At 46.4% G+C, this 21,663-nt stretch overlaps 1 pseudogene across 1 annotated transcript; it reads right to left on the bottom strand.

Moving 5' to 3' along the window:
- Positions 1–8,673: 8,673 nt before the first annotated feature.
- On the bottom strand, positions 8,674–18,115 carry LOC104013810 (solute carrier family 22 member 1-like; annotated as a pseudogene). Its single transcript, XR_015708096.1, has 3 exons — positions 17,193–18,115; positions 15,325–15,428; positions 8,674–12,023 (listed from the first exon to the last, which is right to left on the bottom strand). The product of XR_015708096.1 is annotated as a solute carrier family 22 member 1-like (transcript).
- Positions 18,116–21,663: the final 3,548 nt, after the last annotated feature.

Here is a 21,663-nt window from a genome sequence, read left to right as displayed (position 1 = left end):
GAAGTCAATGAAACATGTAAAATCTGGTCCAGCTGCACATGGTTGCTCTCAAAGTGAAGAAAGCTTTTATGTACTGGGCGCGTGGTAGGAGTGGATCTCCTCCAAGGTATGAGACAGGCTGTCTAACATCCTGCCTTAGATAAAAAAAACCAGTTTGCTAGCTTCCCTTCCCATTAATAGTAGCTGAAGCTTGTCTGCTCCTGGGGCTGCTGGAGCGTAACCAGCTCAGTGGCAGGGCAGTCCCTGGAGCTTGGGAAGGAGCACTTCAGGGCCCAACCACTGGCTGGCTCAGGCAACCCAGGGAGCACCCGGACATGGCTGTGTCCAGGTTAATGAAAGTGAGACAGGCCTTTTAAGAAGACCCTGTCCCCCGCCCAAGTACTTAAACCACAGTATAAGGACTGTCCTAAAGAGAACATAAAAACTCGATGTTTCAGGGTACCCACCTACCTTCAGTAACTGGGTTTTGGAAAGAATTGCTCTTTACTTTTACAAAGTTTCTGGTGTTCTCCCTGGCATCATCTGATGGACAGCCTGGCGGCAGATGTGGTCCAGGGCAGCACTTTCTAAACACTGTTCTTGTCCTCTGCTGTTGCTGTCAGCACCGACATCCAAACACCAACATGCCAGCATAGCTGCTATGTGGAGACTCCAGTGCTAATTTTATCCCATCAAATGTGGCCACAGGCTCTGCGGTGTATCAGAGACTCATTAAGGCTTATTGTCTGGAAAGTGTAATCTTAACATGGTTGTTTTGTCAAGGTGGTTTTTTGTGTGCTTTTGTTCATGAATTGGCAGAAAATCACATCCTACAGGCCTGTACAAAGCTCATGTGGTTTCCAACTCACCTGTTTATTGTGTGATCAAAACAATGCATGTGCTGGATCTTATTTGCAACTTGTTCCAATCCCATCCCTACTGTATGGCACTGTGTCACCCTACATTCTGTAAATGTTTTAAAATATGAAGAAATTAGGCTTTTTCCTAGAACTGGGACTGGTCAGGAGACAAACCCAAATTCAGAGAATACACACAAGTTGATGAATATGATATGAATCACATTTTAAGTGCTTCCCAAGGGCTGCGGAGAGGACCCTTCAACCTTCAAAAGCACTAGAGCAGTGATTTTCCAGCATGTTATTGAAGGAGATCTACTTAGAAAGCTATATCCTTTTTTTGGCTCATCTTTCCCCTCAGTTCAGTCCTGATCCCTTACAGCTGTTTTGGAGTTTGGCCATGCAAAAAACCAAACTCATGGCATTAGGAAAACCAATATGCATAAACACAAACATGAATATGCTTTAATATGCACAGTGTCTTGTTATTGTTCATGCCACCCTCAGTGGGTGTCTGTGATGGGGCTTTCTCCCCCTGCCCCATCACTGATCCCTATTGATGTTGTAGTTACACACAGCCCCCCATGTCATGAGGCTTCACTGCCTCCAACTCCTCTTCACCTTCCTCTTTGTTTTCCAGCTTGCCTAATATCCAGTCAAACGGGTTAAAAAAAAAAAAGGCTTAAAAGCCAGTCTGGGCTTAGAAGCACTTATTTTTTGTACTTATTTCTCTGGAAGAAGGGGAGTAAACTGGGAGGGAAGAGGGGCTTCTGGATGCCCTGGGGTCCCGAAGCGGGCTCTGCAGTGGCAGTGCTTGCTGCTGGGCAGCAGGAGCTGTCTCACGAAGCCGACCTGCTGGGCATCAGGAGCCATAGACCAACCGGCAGTACCAAGATTTTAAGGGGTGTAGGGGAAATTGTGACAGTAAATCAGTTACTGTCTACATGCTTGCTTTCACGCAGAATCAGGTGTAGCTTGGAGGAGGTGAGTTGGGCTCATGAATGCACTCCTGCTCACTACAGAAATGAGTTGTGAGTGAGCAGCCTGAAGAGATTTTTGGGTTTATAACAAGCAGAAGAAACTGTTCCTTCACAAATTTCCCACTCATGCCGTACAAGTTACTGCTGCCAGATGCCCTGGGACGCCAGAGGCATGAATGTGTTCAGAAGTCAAATAGAAAAGTATGTGGAAGGACAGTCCATGAGGGACTGAAGCAGAAATGCAGGCAGATGACCTCTGGCTTGAGATGTCCCCAAGATGCAGACTGCTGGCAGCTGGGATAATGCAACTGGGAAAAGATCACCGCGTTGGTCTGGCTTGTCCCCTGCATGTCGGGTCGAGGGCTGGGCTTGCTATGGCTGCTCTGCTGATCGTCTTTTGCCTCCCTGCCTCAATAAAGGCAGATCTGGGGCAAAACAGGTCCCGGAGGTGCTGGAGCACATCCAAAGAAGGGCAACAAAGGTGAAGGGTCTAGAGCACAAGGCTGGTGAGGAGCGGCTGAGGGAACTGGGGTTGTTTAGTCTGGAGAAGAGGAGGCTGAGGGGAGACCTTATTGCTCTCTACAATTACCTGAAAGGAGGTTGTAGTGAGGTGGGGGTCGGCCTCTTCTCCCAAGTCACAAGTGATAGGACAAGAGGAAATGGCCTCAAGTTGTGCCAGGGGAGGTTTAGGTTGGATATTAGGAAAAATTTCTTCACTGAAAGGGTTGTCAGACTTTGGAACAAGCTTCCCAGGGAAGTGGTTGACTCCCCATCCCTGGAGGTATTTAAAAGACATGTAGATGTGATGCTTAGGGACACAGTTTAGTGGTGGACTTGGCAGTGTTAGGTTAATGGTTGGACTTGATGATCTTAGAGGTCTTTTCCAACCTAAGCAATTCTATGATTCTATGATTCTTGCTTGGGGGGCAGCTTCGGAAGTCAGAACATGGAGATAAATCATTTTTTCTTTGCTTCTTTCTTGCCTGCATAAGGAAAGGGGAAAGGGCAGGTGATGCTCCTGGTGGCTAACAGCATGATCCACCAAATAATCCACATGCTTACATTCATTGAAAACTAGGTTTAACAGATGTCTTGTCATGGGCAATTTTTCAAATGAGGTTAGATTATTTTGAAGAGCAGCAGAATAAGGAGTAAATTGGAGACTTTCTGTGGCCTCGTTGCAGCTGCGCTGCTGCCTGGAAATCCTATAACAATGGTAGCATTAGTAACTTGAACTCTGGCATTTCCTACTGTAAAAACTGTTATTCTAGGTGGTTTCTAAAGTAACGTTTGGGTGTCTGGTTGCATGTATGGACTTCCTAAGTTTTCCCAGAGGCAACCTCTCCATGCTCTACGCTGTGCTATGCTGCCATCCCTCTCTGGCCAGGCTGGGTCCTTTTCCTCCCACACCCAATTTTTTACCAGGCCAAGTGTCTTTTGGCTCCACATCAGCTTCAGTAAATCCGAGTGGCTCCTTCAGTGCCTGTGGAGCTCTACCCTCACCCTGGGAGCTACTCCAGCTGGTGGGAGTTGTGCCAGAAGGAGAAAGCTTCCCTGCATTGCTCCCCAGGACATTCTCTGCATTGCTCCCCAAATGTAAAACCATAGCTCAGCCAGCTTTTTCCCTATCAGGTGTGAGCATCTCTGGGAACAACAGCGGTCCCCTCACTGGCACAGCTGCATACAGGAGGTGAGACAGGGGTGGTGAGCACCTCCAGGCACATGCAGGGTGCAGCTGGCAGCAACAGATGCTTAGATGGGCCTGCTAAGTTTTCGGGAGGATGGCGTGACTGAGGGTTGTGTTCCCCAGCTTTACTTTGGACAGGTACAACAGCCAGCTCAAATAGGGTTTCCATGCCATCAACCTGCTTGCTTTTCTCCAAGGAGCCATGCCTTCGCCCCTCTGCCTCACCTTCCTTGGGCAGGTAGGATGGCTGAATGAGCTTCTGAAAGCTCCTGCCACCATGCCAAGGTGCTCTCCTGCTTGAAAGCCACCTTCAGCTGCCGGCAGTGTCCGGCTGTGGCAGGGAGGATGCATTTCCCCATGCTGACAGATGACTCTCAAGGCAAAGCGGCTGTACGTGCTGCCTAAGGAGCGACTGAAGCCCAGATCAATGCTTTTCAGATGGCCCGTGAAACCACCCTCCACGCCTTCTCTTACTGTCTGGCTTCTGCATAAGGTGTTAGTGGATTCTGGTCAGATCATACAGGAGAGCCCAGAGCCTGATATTGCTACCGGGGATGAGTTACCCAGCAGCCATCCACTGTATTTATATGTCTACAACAAAACCCAATGGATCCTCGGAGATATACAATGAATTTTTTTTTTTAGCAGATTTTGCAGATGTAAAGAAGAATTGCTCTGCTCTGCGGGAGGATGCTTAATGCCATACCTGTGCAGATTGTCAGCATCTTCAATGGTCTCAGGCAGAGTCTTTCCCTTCATCTCAGGTAGGACCAAAACCAAGCTGCCATTGATTAAACCAATCACAGCTGCAAACACAGAACAAGGATCAAAAAGGCAATGCAATGGTCATGCCCGAGTTTAACTCCAAGTTACTAACTAATTCTCATTGAGACACAGCTGCCCCGATGACTGAATAAGGACTCCTCAAAGTGATAATAATGCTTGGCTTTTTATCTATGTGATTCTCTTTTTTCAGAGTAATTGCTGACATTTCTGAGGTGCATCTGAGGCCTGTAAAGCCATCATGGGCCAAAGACCCAGAGGTGGTGTGGCTCCCTTGCTTTGTGCACACAATGCAAAGGAAACAGGTTTATGCTCTGGTTGTCCAGCTGGCATGGGCTTGGGGTGACACTAGCTAGCTGTCATCCCTACTTTTGGCTAGTTTAGGACATACACAAAAGGTTGCTACCAGCTCACCTGGCCAATTTCACCTTCTGGTGAGTTTTAGACCCTGCTATGTCCATACTCGGGGCAGACTGCCTGCACGCAGGCAGTCTGATTTGAATAAGTGCAGTAGCAGACAGTGAAGGCAGCCCCTTTTTTAGGACAGCAGCCTTAACATTAGGGCTGACATGCTGCTTTGCTATCCTAAATTGCCATGGGATTCTTGACAGACTGGGCTCCCTGAGATGCCAGCAAGAGGTGGAGTGTGCCTTTTGTGTAGGGAGACAAGAGGCCATCCTGCTCGGACCTCGGGTCCTGTAACCACGCTGTAGGTGAGAGGGGCAGAACCCAAAGATGTTCCTCCCTTGGAAGGGCTCAGCAGGAGGAAGTCAAACCTTGAAAGGTCTTTCCCTAAAACATGGGGTCCCCTTCACCGCAGAAAGGGCTAAGGGGTGACTTTGCTACAACTTCCAAACACCCAGATGAAACAGACTTACCAAGCTGTATCTTGCGTGTGTACACAGGTGTATATACAACTCTCTAGATTTTTTTAAAGGCGGGACATAGATCACCAAACTCACTCATCTAAGCTGTGGCCAACCGATCCCATCTCACAGCTCTCTTACCAAAGACGACCAGGGGCAGTTCGTGACAGAGCTCCACTAGTCTGCACAAAAGAAAGGGCATTATGATCCCACCGAGGCTGCACATAGACAAGCAGACAAGGACTCCTAGGTTCCTGCAAAGCACACGCGCATGCACACACATGCACGCGCACACTTCACTGGCTCTGCCTGGGGGTCCCTCGTCCAGCTCTGCACCCCAGCACCCCGGCAGGACCCACAAGGGTTTGCCTACCCCTACTGCCGGGATGAGCAGGTCAGCACCCTGTCCAGGGCATTTGCAGCTGATGGGAGGAGGGATGGGCCATGAGCCTCAGGGAGGAAAGGACAGATAACACCCTGGGGCTTAGAAAGGGGCTTAGAAAGGCCTGGCTCCTATCATGGTGAACATAATCAAAAGAGAGCACAGGCAGAGCAGTCTCCTGTGGAGAAATACCAAAAGATAAAATGGGTGAGGAGAGAAAAAATTAGACAAGGCAAGACAGTAAGACTAGCCGTATATTGGAGGAGAGATGTTAATGAGCATTTGACTTCTTGTTCACTGAACTGCACTGGAAGGGGAGCCTGAAGGGTGTCTGGGATGGTTTCTCACACATGCCCTCAGGAACCTGCTGCCTCAGTGCTGGGCTCAGAAGCAGGGAAGGGGCTTTGGCCAGGGAAGGCAGTGGGTTTCTGCTGCACCACCCAGCAGCTCTCTTCCACCTTTGCAAGGTGTGTTTTATACATGCAAACTCCTTTTCCAGGGCAGTGCATGAGCCACAGGCTCTTCAGCTGCATCCACAGCCTTGAGCCAGCCACTTGCAGTCTCTCCCAGAGAAACACCCAGTGCTTTTACCAGCTAATGGAAGATGGTGCACTTACCTGAGAAATACTGGATACAGCTTAGGATTTACCAAGCAACTAATTTTGTAGCACATGGTAATTCCCATCCGGCCCAAGCAAGCTGCAGTCGTTTTAAGCCAATAAAGAGCTGGAAAGACATTGTGCACATTAAGGTTGGAATACAAAACTATGGGGTTTTTTATGCTCTTGACATAAAACAGCATTAAAGATTTAATTTAAGGAAGCAGTAAGTTTGCTGTCATGAAAGGTCAAGAGGACAGCACATGATGGTGCGCCATTTTACTCAATATAAAGAATTTATAATGCAATTTTCTTGTGACTCAAGCAAATAACCAAGACTTGAGACTTTTCTAGGTTGCTGTCACAGAGAGGAGAAATCAATGATACAAAGTAGTTTGGGTTATCCAGTACATTAACCCAAAGCTTACGCAAGACGCCATTTCTTGCTTGCAATAAAACTAAACAGAGGGCAGCTGCGTTGTTTAGTAGCTGAAATCTGCCTGTCAGCAAAATACTCCATACTTTTGCACAGAGGCTTCTGATGGCTTTCAGGCTGGGACAAGTTTCTGTTGCCTCCCTGTCTCTCAGTGTGTGCTCTACAATTGCTTTCACACCTGGAGCCATGGATGTCTGCTGCAAATAAATGAATATCCCAGCCCTGAGTGTAGAGTCAGTCCAGAACACCTCTGTCTGCCACGTGGGCTTTTAGATCCCAAACTGACCTTGGATCATGGCTTCAGATGTTCCAGCTATTAGCACACTCAGAGCATTTTCTCCCTCATTTAGCCAGCTGAGGGATGCATCAAGCCCAGGGCAGTATTTTACTGACCCGCAGCTCCCGGTAAGCCCTGCCGGCAGAGCCTTTACAGAGCTGAGACACCAGCCACTGCTGCATGTGGTTTGCAGCACTGCAGCTGTGGGAGTCTGGGGCTGTCCCTGCCTCCCTGCTGGGGCTCTGCCTGACCCGCTGCCCCTGCAGAGGTGGTCTGAGTGAAAAACAGCCCTTTTCTGGAGGGCTGGGCTTTAAGCTACGTGCTTTGAAGGTGATTCAGCTCAGAGCTGGTGGTGCCGACGCAGTCAAGTGGGGAAGAATGGGGACGAGTGGCTGGAAAGCTGCCCTGTGGAAAGCGACCTGGGAGTATTGGTCAACAGCCAGGTGAAGATGAGCCAGCAGTGTGCCCAGGTGGCCAAGAAGGCCAATTACATCCTGGCTTGTATCAGGAATAGTGTGGCCAGCAGGACGAGGGAGGTGATAGTGCCCATGTATTTGGCACTGGTGAGGCCGCACCTCAAATACTGTGATCAGTTTTGGGCCCCTCACTACAAGAAGGACATTGAGGTGCTGGAGCGTGTCCAGAGAAGGGTGATGAAGCTGGTGAAGGGTCTAGAGAACAACTCTTCCGAGGAGCGGCTGAGGGAGCTGGGGTTGTTTAGTCTGGAGAAGAGGAGGCTGAGGGGAGACCTTATTGCTCTCTACAACTACCTGAAAGGAGGTTGTAGCGAGGTGGGGGTCGGTCTCTTCTCCCTAGTAACAAGCCATAGGATGAGATTAAATGGCCTCAAGTTGTGCCAGGGGAGGTTTAGATTGGCTATTAGGAAAAATTTCTTCACTGAAAGGGTTGTCAGACTTTGGAACAGGCTGCCCAGGGAAGTGGTTGAGTCCCCATCCCTGGAGGTATTTAAAAGACATGTAGATGTGGTGCTTAGGGACATGGTTTAGTGGTGGACTTGGCAGTGCTAGGTTAACGGCTGGACTCAGTGATCTTAGAGGTCTTTTCCAACCTTAACGATTCTATGATTCTATGAAGTCTGGGTCTCTGCTGGTGAATGCTGCCACCAAGCCCAGCAGGGCATTAAACCATGGGCTGAGCTGGTTTGGCAGCAGCGTCTCCGGTGGCTGTACCTGTCCCCAGTGTGAGGCGCTCACCCGGGAGCTGCTGCTCCCCGAGCCGTGGCCCAGGCAGCAGCTGCAGGGCTACAGGACTCCTACCCCTGCATTGCCCCAGCAAAGCTCAGTGATGCCTTGGATAGCCTCTGCACTCCCCAGTCACGTGTTAAAATGAGTTTCCATTGTCTGGACACTTTGGGTTTTTTGCCTACGACATTTTTCTGTAACATTTTGTGGTTTTGTCCTTTTCCCTGCATGAACTGGTAGCTGGTTGGCACTGTTATGTCTGTGGTTTCAGTCTAGTTGTATTTCATAAAGAAAAAGGAAAGATGTTTCATTTGGTGGCCCTTAAGGGACACACTGCTTTGAGACTATGGCCTTGGAGTGAGCACGCAGCTAAACAAAAGCCAAATACCTGTCATCGTGATTGCTGAACATCCTACATTCATGGCAGCAGCACTGTTGATGGCGGAAAGCACTTACTGTTTAAAAGTGTGTGTGTGCCCATACATTTTTCCTTTTTAGAAACAGAAAACATGGGGATTTTTGGATGAAAACCCTGAATTATGCATTCAAATCCAAATTTTAGGCCAGAAAAAAATTGTGGACTTAACATGGCATGCTTCATGATCTAGCACTTGCAGACTTGCCATCTGATTTGATGCCATTTTGGAAATTTAATTCACTCCATTTCTCCAGCCTCTCATTAGCTGGTATAAATGCTGATGGTAGGACATACATTAGCTTTTATGGTATTGGTCTTCATTGGATCACAATACTGACATGGGCCAGGTTAGCAAGGATTGTTCTCCATTTTCCAGGGCAATAAGCGAGAGACAGGGAGAGAATTCATTGATGGAGGAGGTTTGCGTGACTCACTGTCTGGCACTAATGCTGTAACGAGGCAAGCACCACCTGCCATCACGTTTGCCACAGCCCACGGGTAGAGATGCCCAATGTGATCCAGTGTTAGCATGAAGGTGAAGGTGGCTGGGAACTCGATGAGAGCAGAACAGAGGAAATGCAGATACATTTCCAGCGGCTACTCCGATGTGCGTGATGAGCCCCTGGTGGAGAACGGAGCTCAGGAACCTGGGCAGATAACAGGGTGGAAATGAAGCCAAACCCTTTGGGAGAGAGTTTATGCAGACAACTGAGATTTGCAGCTGGTTGGGAGCAAAACAGGCTTAAATCAATGATGATGATTTAGGGCACCACATCACACATTTCCATTTGGGCTGCAAAAACCTTCCTTTACCAGCTGTACCCAAAATGAATGTGTGTTTTCTGATCTGAGGTGTCCTGATCAGGTTTAGAAATGAAGGTTTCAGCTTTTCTCTATCTTCATCTTCGGAGCTGAGATTCTGGGAGCACAAGTGACAGGACAAGAGATTAAAGTGGGCAGGGGAGAGGGTGGTGAGCACTGCAATGAATATATATTCCTCTGGATGGATGGGAGGATGAGGATTTTCATTTGCCAGTTAAGTAACTGAGGGCAAAATAACTTCTCCAGAGTGTTTTGGGGAAAGGAAACCTGAAAATTTATATAGACAGTCTTCATATCTGTGTAGCCATGTGTATGAGGCTGTTGCATGGCATGAAGCAGCATTTAAAAACATAATGAATAAGGATGTTCTGGAATTTTAAGTCATGAGATTTGGTGACTTTACTGTTGATTGATACTACTTAAAGGAATATTTTTTCTTGTCTGCTGGCTGTTTTTGCAAGTCTCTTTTCCCAAATATGCTCTGTGAGGGTCCTAGGCAGTCAAAGAGAAGAAAACTCACTTAACTTTGCATTAGGGAACTGCAGTGCTTTTGGTCACCAAGCTGCTCCCCACTCTAAACCCAAAACAATCCTAAACTCATAACATTATTTGCCTCGAGGTTTGCATATATGCAGCAAATGCAGTGCAGTCACTTGGAAAGACAGAGGTAGCTTCGTCTTATTTCTCTTGGCGATGTGCTTAATAACTTCCATAGCTTTGTCATTTTGCTTTTGAGCTATGAGCCACCTGGGAGACTTAGGCAGACACCTGCAACACATATAAGCATGATAGCTATGGGGAAGGAAAATGCACATTGCTGGTACACAGAAAATGAAAATGGAACTGAGTTTCTCAGGCTAGGATCCTATAGTGTATTGAATATCCATGGGCCATATTGAACTCAGTGGTAGCTGTGTCTGTCAGTGATTGAGCTGTGATTTGTGCTCCAATTCAATGACAACATAGCGTGATTTTTTATTTTTTTTAAGGCTAAAACCAGTTTATTATAGTTTGGAAACATTAGCCTGAGATAAATTCTGTTGACATGTTTTAGAAATGGCTAATAGTCTGTGGATATAAAAAAGAACAGCTGTAAGCCTAATCCTTCAGCTTCTCCATGTTAAAAATAAACTTTCAAAAAAAAACCCTCCCAAATCTGTTCCCTGATCTGGTTATGGAATTTTCTAAGGAGCATTTTCACTCAATTTTTTTTGCAAATAGTCAATAAAAGTCTGTTGATTGCATTAAAAAAAAAAAAAAGCAATTTTAATCAATGATTAGAAAAACTCACTTCTCACAGTAGCTCAAGTACTGTCCAAAAATAACAACTTACTAGTTTGTGGTGGGTGGCAAGGACTCCAAACACAGAAATGTTACAACATGTTGCAGGTAGTCTCTTGCTCTTAGATGATTCGGACTAAAGCCCTGGGCAGGGGGAACAGAATAACAGAAAAATGCCAGATCTGATCTGATGTCATCTCAGAAATCCTACGTGTAGTGCTATGGCCGATCCCTAAAGAGAAGCCTCAGCTCCCAGTTACAGTCCCCTGTTTTTGGCTCGGTGTTGCTGGGAGCTGTAGCAGCAGGCGCTTAACAACAGTAGGGCAGGAAGAGCAAACTGGGCAGTGTGACCGCGAGCTGGAGCCACCTCCAGTGCGGAAGCCAGGGCGGTGAGGATGAGGAGTCCCAGGCTGAAGGCAGTCTGGTAAGTGACGCCTGCTGCCCTCTGGCAGTTTGAGCCAACAAATTCTGCAACTGCAAGGACAAGTTGCATGAAGCACAGAGAAAATAAATTGGTTTGGAGAGCTGGGTGGACTCCAAAGCTCCTGCCAGCTAAAACCACGTGAAGCCCCTGTGCTTAGCCGTGCCCTTGCAGCGTGGTGCGCGGGTGTGGGTTTGGATGGGAAAGCAGAGCAGGTCTTTGTCCCTGGTGTAGAGCACAGGGCAAGTCCTGACCCTTCCTCCTCTGCTGGTCAGCTGGGGACTTTGCCCCTGCCTTCCAGGGTGTCAGGCCCTCACCCATCAACATGGGGCAAAGGTTGCTTTCTTCCTCCCACTCCTTCTAGCTAAGAACTAAATGGGAAAATAAAATAAAATAGACAGCTGGCACTTGCTTGCCTCCATCTCCCTCCTCCTCTACGTCTTGGGAACAGAGCCTCCCCACCACCAAGCATGTGAAACAGCACAGCGAGAATTTTGGTGCCAAGGCTGTGCAACACAAGTGTTATCTCTCACAGCACCACTTACTGCCTTTCCCGGAAAAGTGTCATACATCTTTGCAGCTTTTTCAATTACTTCTTGTCTCTAGACCTTGTCCTTCATTTTGGCAAGTCCGTCTCCAGGTATGAATGCTCCCTAGTTTTCAGAGCTGCCTCCTAATTATTCCATTTATGTCTATGAGCTGGTGCAAGCTTGGGTCATAAACACCTGCATTTAAGCAAAGAGGTGCAGTAAATAGCACAGTGTTGCTGTCTGCTCTTGTTATACATGGTTCCTTAAAAATCGGATGGCACCAATGGGGGTCAGCCCTGCTAAATGGGGGGTTCCTGCCCAGGAAGTGTAATTGCAAGCTGCAGTAACTGAGGACGTAGCCTATAAGCCAGCCCCCATTGCTGATCAGTCCCTGAATCAGGCGGAAGAGCACCATCCACGTGTAGCTCGGCTCAAAGGCCATGAGAATGCCCGAGGTTGAATTGACGAGGACTGTGACCAGGAGGCAGAGTTTGCAGCCAAACCTGCAGAGGGAAAGAAGAAAAAAGAAACAGGTTCAGCTGCTGGTAGGGTAGGGTGGCAAGTCGAAGGGTTTGAAGAGGCTGGAGATGGTCCCCGTTGCCCTCTTCTCTCTTCATTTTGGGTAGGAGTCTGTACCTGCTCTTCCCTTTGCAGCATTTTTCATCTTGATGGAAGCTCAGGAGACTCCCCTGTCCTATGTGTTCAGGTCCTCATTCACTTCTGGTTAATGACTTAGCTAATGAGTTCAACAAACACTCTGGTGTGGCTCTTCAGCCCATCTTTCAGAGCTGCAATAGCTTTTTAATGGGGATCTTGTTCGATAACTATGTTTGTTACCTATTTTCTCATTGACTTTGGCTGACTATTGAGCGCTTCTTGAAGAGGCTCTTGTACATCCCTGTTATTTGTCATTCCCTGTATCACCGTGACTCACTGATAGTCAGAAATAAATTGTTCCCAAAAGAAACAAGTTTACTGAAACACTGGAAAGGCATTTGTTTTCTAGCTGACAGAGGTATATATTCAGTTAGAAGTATGATTTATAAAACCCATTAAATTAGTCAATGTCCACTAACAAAAATAACATGATAATAAATGCCAGCCAAAATAAATGTCTTCTGTTCTCCACAATAACATCAGCAGATCCCATCACTCAAACTTTCCTCCTGTCATGAGCCTGACATACAGACATTTCTGACTTGCCTTAAAGGCCAGCCCAAGAGAGCCTCATCAGACCATGAGAGGAGTCCTCTCCTGCGAAGGCCCTTTCCCAGTGCCCCAGCTCTGAGTGGCAGAGATGCAAGCGCTGCATGTTAGCACTGACCTCAGGAGCTCTCTAGGGACACAGGGGTGCCATTTCCAAGACACCTATGACTCTTGAATATCAAAGTCAGCACCTGGATGTGTGCCCAGAGACCAATCAAGTAAATGAGTAGGTCTAATCTCTCGGAGAGAAGCACATTTGGAAAGGGCTTATGAAAGCTCCCCTGAAGCACCTGAAACATTCGCAGTTGTTCCGAGTACAGTGGGTTGCACTGCAGTGCTTTGCACTAGCACTCCAGCTGCACCCAGGCTGTCTGACAAGAAGAGGATGGATATCTCAAATCCAGGAAACACAGAATTAATGGACTTTTTTCTCATTCTCTCTGCTAAATTTGATACTTCTGGGTTTGTTTTTGCCCTAAGCATAACACTGTCTGGGTATGGGATTTTGTATTGCTCTTGGGTGCTTGCAGTGCAGGGACCACAGTGAACTGGGTCAGGATGGCAGTAAGCAGAGCAGTAGAAAACCCCTCGATGCTATGACATGCATGTTCTTTATCTTAGCAACAACGATATCCTACTCCCTCATGTCTTTTCATACTTTTGCTTATTAATGAGCCTTGGTAAAAAGATCCTTCAGTATTTTGACACAGAGAGAGAGCATTTCTGATATAAGTGGCTGCAGGTTTGGGAGCTCCGGTTTCTATTGGCTCACACAGCCATATGCTGCCAAGAAATGCCTTTGCTAGTAAACATGATTGCTTAATCTATCTCTGTGCTGAAAAGGTCATCTGAAAAGTGGCACCTCTGATGGCTGTGGGATCTGCGCACTGCTGTTTCATGTCCTGTCATGCCTGGATGAGCGGCTGCTACATATCGCCTCCTTTGGTCCCATAAGATGTGCATCATTATCCCCTGAGTTCGAGGAAAAAGGATGGAATATGTTCAAATTCACTAGAAGACTGGCCAGAAAACAAGAATTTGTATTTAAGGGAAAGAAAGGACTGACATACGTTTCTGATGCCAAAAAACCCAAGATCTTTCAAAATGTATGTGAAGAAAAGCAAAAATTGGCATAAGCGTGCCAACTTTTGTCCTTCAAATCACACAAGTTACTCCAGCCCAGGACTGAAGGCTGGATGTAGGATATTTGCAGTACTGCTGTAGCCATTTGATGTCTTTGACCTGAGAGAGCTTTTTGCCAAAGGTGTAGCCGCACACAAGATGTGGCCAGAAAGAGTTACTTTGATAAATCACTATCTTCTGATGAAAAATACATTTAAGCAGAAAACTTAAAACCAAACATGGTCTGGTTCACTGGCAGTAAGATAATGGTTTACTGAGGACTGGAAAGCACTCTGTCCAATCCGTGCATAGGTGAGCTTCTTCACAAGCAGGTTTGTCCACATGGATGGACAGGTTGGGGTTAGCTAGGACTGTGGTAGTCACTTTCCCCACAAAGGTGGCATGCACAACCTAACCAATGACGTGTTTGCCTGCAATGAAACATGGGAGCAGGGACCAGTGAGACAAACACAGTCCCACCCTCATTTTGTGACACTGCAGAAGTACTATGGGGGACGGCTGTGCCCCTTCCCGTAGACCTTCCCCCTTGGAGGAGGGGGAAAATCAAAAGAAGGGAAAGATGGCAATAGCTGTCCAACAGAGATGGTTTTGGGGCCTGATCAGTACGGGAGGAAAAGGCTATTGCTCATTGTGTTCTCCTATGTTCTGAGAATATAAAGAAATAAAAAACATTTCTCCAAGACAAACTCTACAGAAGGATTGTTCACCCCGTGTTACCTTCACCTCTTCAAATTCCAGTCTCAGCCTCTCTTGTCATTTTACTGAAAAATTTGGTAAACATGCACAGGAAGGTCAGCTACAAAGCAATAGGTTTGTTCAGAGTCTAACCTAAAAAAAAAACCCCACTGGGCAGATATATGGCACAATGACATTCGTGACGGAAAAGAAGAGATGATGGATAATAAGGTCTAGGTTTGGCTACACACAGAGCCAATTGAGAAAAAGGGCGAGCAAAGAAAATTTAGGAAGGAGCAACTTCTATTTCTGTATCTGAGGAAAACACTCCTGTATTGAAACTGATTTATGGCCATCTGGATACTGTTAAAATTAATGTGAAACAAATTTATCACAAAGATGGACAAATAGTTCTCCGTGCATGACTTAAAATTTCATCTCAAACTCTGAGCTCACATTGCAGTTTGCCACTGTGAAAAAAACCAAAATCTCTTCACTTGTGACTGTGCAAATTCCCCACGGAGCCACTGAGAGGCTGTAAAAGTGGAGCAACACCATGGCATTTCCGTGGATTCCTGGGTCACAACAAGGGTCCCTTGCCTTTGAAAGCAGGAGCTTAGGAACCACCATCCACCCCTTTGTAAGTGACACACAGGCCTTTTGAATCAAGTTTTAGTTGCATTCGTTTCCTCTTTGAATTGTGAATGTTGTTCAGCGACGTGCAGGAAGCAGATAACCAGAGGAAACAGTTCATCTCACATCTGTCTACATACTACATACCTGTCTGCTATGTCGCCAACACTCACAGAGTCAATAAAAAACCTAGTGTTCACACACAACTGGAAGAGGTCCAGGTTCCAGGAGTCCTCATGCACCAGGTTAAACTGCAAGGGCAACCACAGTTAGAAGTGCGGGAACATGCAATACAAACCATTTGTTTGAGGAGGAAGGAAACAAATCACACACAACTAGAAAACAGGCTCCAGAAAAGAAACCCTCTAATTTCTTAAACTGACATCTGCAATACATCTTGTCTGGATTTTCCCAAACCTTGTGGAAAAGTTACACCCTGAAAAATGATTGCACAATGACACATAAGGAGAGTGTGAGAGGGAGAGAAGCTTTGAACGAACAAATTAAAAAGTTCAGACAAATCTCACCCTCTCCTCTCCACCCATGTGCTTAAAATTTGGAGGACACTTGGAGCACCGTTTCCTTCCCAGATGCCAAGGACTGTAACCATGTATTATCTCGCTGCATGAAAGCAGTGCTGGGCATGAGAGGTGGCAGGGCTGCCATGGGCCCTGCCGGCGGGGAGCCAAGAGATGGCTGTCCTGCTTCTAATTAGCACTGGCAAAATGCCCAGGATTTGGTTGACTTTTCTCTGCAGTGAACCAGTACTCTGTAACTTGCTTTTGATTTACAATTAACAGGTTACCAACCCACACCTAGCGAGGGGAGGAGGGCAAACTGGTGTTAAGTTCTCTACAGTTGCACATACTCATTCAGGTCTAACTAGACTTCAGCCCAGAAAGAAGCATGAATGTCTTTGGCTGCTTATTTAATCTCTTTTTAACCCAGACAAATTTGCTGGGGCCGTACCAAACAGCTCACATATTGTTTTCCCTGTCTCGACTGACGGGGAGGACAGCTGGGAGTGCTCTTCTCTGCCACAGCCCATATGCCCCAAGGGAAAGTGAGGTGGAGTTGCTTTGTAATAGTAATGATAACAAAGCAAGGGAATATGAATACCCTGCCCAAGGAAGCTGTGAAATATTCAGCATTGCAGTTTTTTAAGAATGGGTCACAGAAACATTCTGCTAGGCATGGTTTAATATAGCATAGTTAATATAGATTTGGGACTGGAAGAGGAGTAGAAGAGGTCTCTCTTGAGGTCCTTCCTATGCTTCAGGTTTCTACACGGCTTTTAGACTGATAGTACTGGTTTGCACAGTTTTTCACTTTCTAAACTATCTGCGTTAGATAGTGTAAGTTGGAAGAAAAGAACGCTGATGTTGCTAATTCATTGTCTGTCAAATTTAGCCTCATCTTCTACTTCTTTGCCAGGGGAAGTTTAGGTTGGTATTAGGAAAAAATTCTTCACCGAAAGGGTAGACAGGCACTGGAACAGGCTGCCCAGGGAAGTGGTTGAGTCTCCATCCCTGGAGGTATTTAAAAGACGGGTAGACGTGGTGCTTGAGGACATGGTTTAGTGGTGGACTTGGCAGTGTTAGGTTAACGGTTGGACTCAATGACCTTAAGGGTCTTTTCCAACCTTAACGATTCTATGATTCTAAGATTCTTGTTCATTTTATGTGAGTAACTTTGGATTATTACACAAATGTGCAATTCCTCAATTTGGACTACAGAGTGCTACCTTCAGTTTGGTGACTGAAATACTGAATTATGAGAATAGCCATTGTCTGATTGATGACTAGCTTGCAGTATTATCCTCCCAGGGAAAGCAATCATTTCCCATTATTTATCCATATAAATCTTTGCTCTAAGTCCCTAGCAAGTCCTGATATTCACTATTTATTAGCAGTCAGGCTCAGGCTGTGCACCAAAAGCAAACTCTACAAATCCAACAACTTCTAGCTTCAAGGCATGCAGGCAAGAGTGATTTTGCTGGACAAACTGTGTCTTACCTCAGTCACAAGAGAGGTCCCCAGGGAGTCGTAGACCCAGCCATCCCAGCAGAGACCAAGGGGGACAGTGCTCTGGTTACCCACGAGGGTGCTGAGGGGGTTGGTGCAGCTGATGCCTGTCGCATTCCAGTCCACCTCGTACCTCCTGCAGTGGCTGCCAAAACCATCCTGGCAGCCACCCCACTTGGGAACCGTGTGATTCAGCTGCTCCTCCAGGCTCCAGCCACACCGCTGGCTCAGCTCAGCCACGCCAGGGCTGCGGCAATGGTGGTCGGGGGTGAATCCCAGGAAAAAATCCCCACGTAAATGAGAGCGAAGGTAGCAGAAAGCAGGCATAAGACAAAGAGGGCTTGCTTCTGAAATAAGTCAAATTCTCTGATCTGCTCTAAAATGTCACCCAGGGTTGGCATCTTTGCATGTTGCAACTCATTAAAATATCTAACTCAGCTGCTTTACAGGGCTTTGCCCTCCTTCACTGCGTGCTTATATAACAGCCAAAGTGTTTGCTCAAAACTCACAAACAAATAATTAATTAACTTTGTCAGTTGTCAAGCCATGCATCACGACCTTTGTTTCTCAAATGTAATTTCTAAACAAACTTTGGCTCTCTTGTTTTGGCCTCTGTTGTTATGGGTTTTTTTGTATAACACGCTTGAAACACAAGAGCTGATGTCTTAGATTATGGCCCTTTTAGTCTGTCACTGAGAGTCCGTCAGTGCACAGTATGGGGTAGGCGATAATTCCTTTGTCCAGTATCTTCAGAAGCCGTAAATAATATTAAAGCAATGCTGTCCTCTCCCTCCTACATATACAACTGAAGAACTTCATACTCAGAATTACATTGGATATGGATGACCACTTGCCTGCTGCTTTGGGGGTGTAGAAGACGACAACGCAGAGAAGACACAACAGGGCAGAGTTCTTTTAGGCACCTAATAGCTAAAGAATAGTGTTGTGCCCCAAATAAGAAGCAGAGCAGCCGCTGCACTATGAGCTGGCATTTCTGAGTCAGAGGTGCCCAGACCGAACTTGTAGGGGTTCACACGCAGCTGCCCCGCACTCAAGGAGCTGAGAGTGGCCAAAAGACCTGTCACCAGCCTTCATGTGCCCACCCTGCCTTCTGCCTCCTGCCCTGCACCCTGGGGAGGCGGTGGGCAGAGGCTGCTGTAAACCACAGCCCCATCTCACCAACGCTTTACAGCAATTGCATGTGAATTTATTAGACAATGCTAATGTGTAAATGTGTGCTTAAGCACTGGACACATCCTCAGCCTCTTCTAGTGAGGGGGATGATTTATGTCGTGTTCCCATAGGTTGCATAAGGTCCTTTCATGTTGTTCCCCACTTGTCTGCCCTGTAAAAAATTAGCTTGTGTCAAATAATATAAGAAATGACAGAGGACTGGAGGAGGTTCAGTGCAGCTGAGCATCAAAAGTGTGGATTTGGGAAAAAAAAAAAACAAACCCTGGGCAAAGATCTCTGCCTGCAAATCTTCTGCAGACAGATTTTATTACCTCTCTTTCTAAGCCAGACTGAAATGACGATGCAGCTTATTTAGTGCTTCTGAGGGGAATCCCTGAGCAGGCTGCTGTCACTGAGTTAATTTCCCCCCGAGGAGCACTCGGTGACCTCTCTGAGTTTTATGAAGCACAAAACTAAACAATGAACTTCAGAGGAAAACAGAGGTGATAAGTAACATGATCTTGTAAAGGGCTATTAATGACAAGCCCTGTTGAGTTACAATGACCGGCATACCTAGGAACCGTTGTGAATTGCAAATATAACTGCTACTTTGCGATAAACATCTTTCACAGCTAAGAAAAGCCCAGACCTTTGACCATTTACAGCGAAAGTGTTAACCTATCTCTGTTCAGGTCTGTTTTACATCAGAAGGATGGAATGGGCTATTCCCCTCGTTAATGCTCTAGGACCTCACTGCACTAGCAACTTTTAAACCTTGCACCCACCCTACTTAATTTTTACCACCCTCACTAGTACTGTTTTGACCAATTCCCGTTAGCACAGTCCTCACAACGCCCAGGGGTGTTTGGGGTGGTGATGCTGGACAGGCTGTTTCTGGTAGGCAGAAGGGAAAAGATCACTCTGACTGGGGATGGTGTATACAGATGTAAGCCATGCCATGATCCAGGCCTCCAGCTATAAAAAATGGGCCTGCCTGTTTTATTTATTAGCACAGATACAGCATGGTATCAATCAGCGTATAATGTGTAAGGCAGCCAGAGGAGCAAAGTAAACAAAGCCAGAGCTCCTCTGTTAACAGGGGGCACCTGTGCCTCTGACAGAAGACCCATATTGCCCTGCAGTGGCAAGTTTGTGAAACAGTGTCAGCTGTGACAGGTTTACTGCATATAATCAGTAATCCCTTCAGTTTACAGTAGTGAAGCGTTACCATGCTTGTTTTAAAACACGTCAGCCTTCCAAAAGCTGGGGTAAGCATTCCTGTACTCTGACCTTCCTGAACTTTAGGTGTATGTTCACAGGGTTGGGTGAAATGTGAACAAAGCGAAGCCTAAAACACTGCTGAAAAAAGTCACAGATACAAGACAGGTCTAATCCATCCATAAAAGCAATGCATCCTGATAATGATAGTATATATAACTCTTTGCTGTCAAACAATAGCCCTGATTCAAACATCTGAAAGCGTCTTCTAATGAAATCACTCCTGAAGACCAAGAAACTGAGGCAGAGAGATCTGACAGGCTAGATCTTCAGAGATACTGCTTTTCAGGTCTTGGAGAGTTTAGGCTAAAGTGATTTACTAGAGATGCCTCAGACAGACATTTCCATTCAGATGCCTCCTGAGATGTTCTCCTACAAGCCTTTCTGCATGAGTAGAGAGTTCTGCATTGAATTCCTTCTAGTGAGTCATCCACAATGTTTAGTAATGATTTTGGTTAGCTGCTTACCCAGGCATATGGACCTTATCACAGCTCTGTTTCCTGTGAGTATAACAAGAGGACAGACGTTTAACAGGAAGCTTTGGGCACGATGCTGTCTGCCATAATCATGTGCTACCATGGTCCTGAGCAGGTACTACGTTCAGAGGAATGCAGTGGAGAATCACTTGAAACATCCAAAGGAACAGTGAGTTGTGCTCCCACAGGGGTTCACTGCCTGTGCATTAGGGTGCAGGTACATGAGACAGGGTGAGCCAGTCCAGTTTCTTGGTGTGAAGGTCCCACTCCCCATCCCCTTTCCTATGGCTCATTCTGGCACTTGGTCCTATACTCCATGAATTAAATCAACTCGCTAAGTAGGCAGAGGCTGATCCTAGCAAGTATCTGGGTAGATTTATCCTGCAGTAGTCAGTCGTAGGGGTTCATTGAAGGAACAAGGAAGAATCAGCACAAGGGAAAGGACAGGACCGATGGCTGGGAGCCACTGGGAGAGGGAAGCTGGAAAGGAGAGGGAAGAAGCAGGACGCCCTCCTTGTAGTGGCAGGAAGACCAGCTGTCTTGTAGCTTTTGGTAGGGCTTCACCTGAGTTTGTGTCAGCTGTGTAAAAGCTGAGCATGTAGACTGAGCTAGTTGTCCACGCCAGTTGTCCAGGCCTGTCCAGTCAACAGAGAAGGACAGGTATCTCCAGATATATATCCAGATGTATAGCAGGAGCCTACAGAGGTGGTTAATAGCAGATCTGTGCACCCAGAGCTGTTAATAGCAGTTGGAGCACCACGCAGTACACAGCTAATCTGGATGAGGTGTTGACACATGGGGACATTTCTGCAAATTAACCAGGGCATAAAGTGCTGAGCACAGGATGAGGTTGACTGCAGGTAGCCAGACAACACCCGATCTCACATGAATCCTGCTGGGAGAAAGGTGCCCATCAAAAAATGTTAAAGTAAATTTGGACTGCCAAAGAGTCTATAATTCACCAGTGCTTTGCATCATGGGATCTCAGCTCTTCAGATCAGCACTGAGGGCTAGATATGTAAGAGCTGACTACAGAGGGAGCCTACACACCTTGTTTTTAGGCTGCTCAAGTTATTTCAAACAACATGTGTTTGCACTTGATATTTATTTGCACCATGAGAACGTATTTTATAACTGAGAGAAACAAAGTGTACTTTATGGTTGGCTCACATACTACTAACACATTTTTCTTAGATGATAATCGCACTATATTTGGCAAAGCCCTCTAGTTTTTGATTATTTGTGACTAGATCCAGAAGTCAAAGCTTGACCTCATTTCCTCATTGAACACTAATTACCACTTAGTATTGTGCAAACCAGGAGTATCTCCCTCGATGACAAAGACAGCTCAGTGCACAGTCCTCACTCCTTGGCTGTGACAGGTTTACTGCATATAATCAGTAATCCCTTCAGTTTACAGTAGTGAAGCATTACCATGCCTGCTTTAAAACACGTCAGCCTTCCAAAAGCTGGGCTAAGCATTCCTGTACTCTGACCTTCATGAGCTTTAGATGTATGTTCACAGGGTTGGGTGA

The sequence above is a fragment of the Nipponia nippon genome, unplaced genomic scaffold (assembly GCF_047370975.1).
Source record: "Nipponia nippon isolate SJK-2023a ecotype South Korea unplaced genomic scaffold, ASM4737097v1 scaffold_4, whole genome shotgun sequence".
NCBI classification, from domain to species: Eukaryota; Metazoa; Chordata; class Aves; order Pelecaniformes; family Threskiornithidae; genus Nipponia; species Nipponia nippon.
This window is presented reverse-complemented; position numbering and strand designations above follow the sequence as displayed.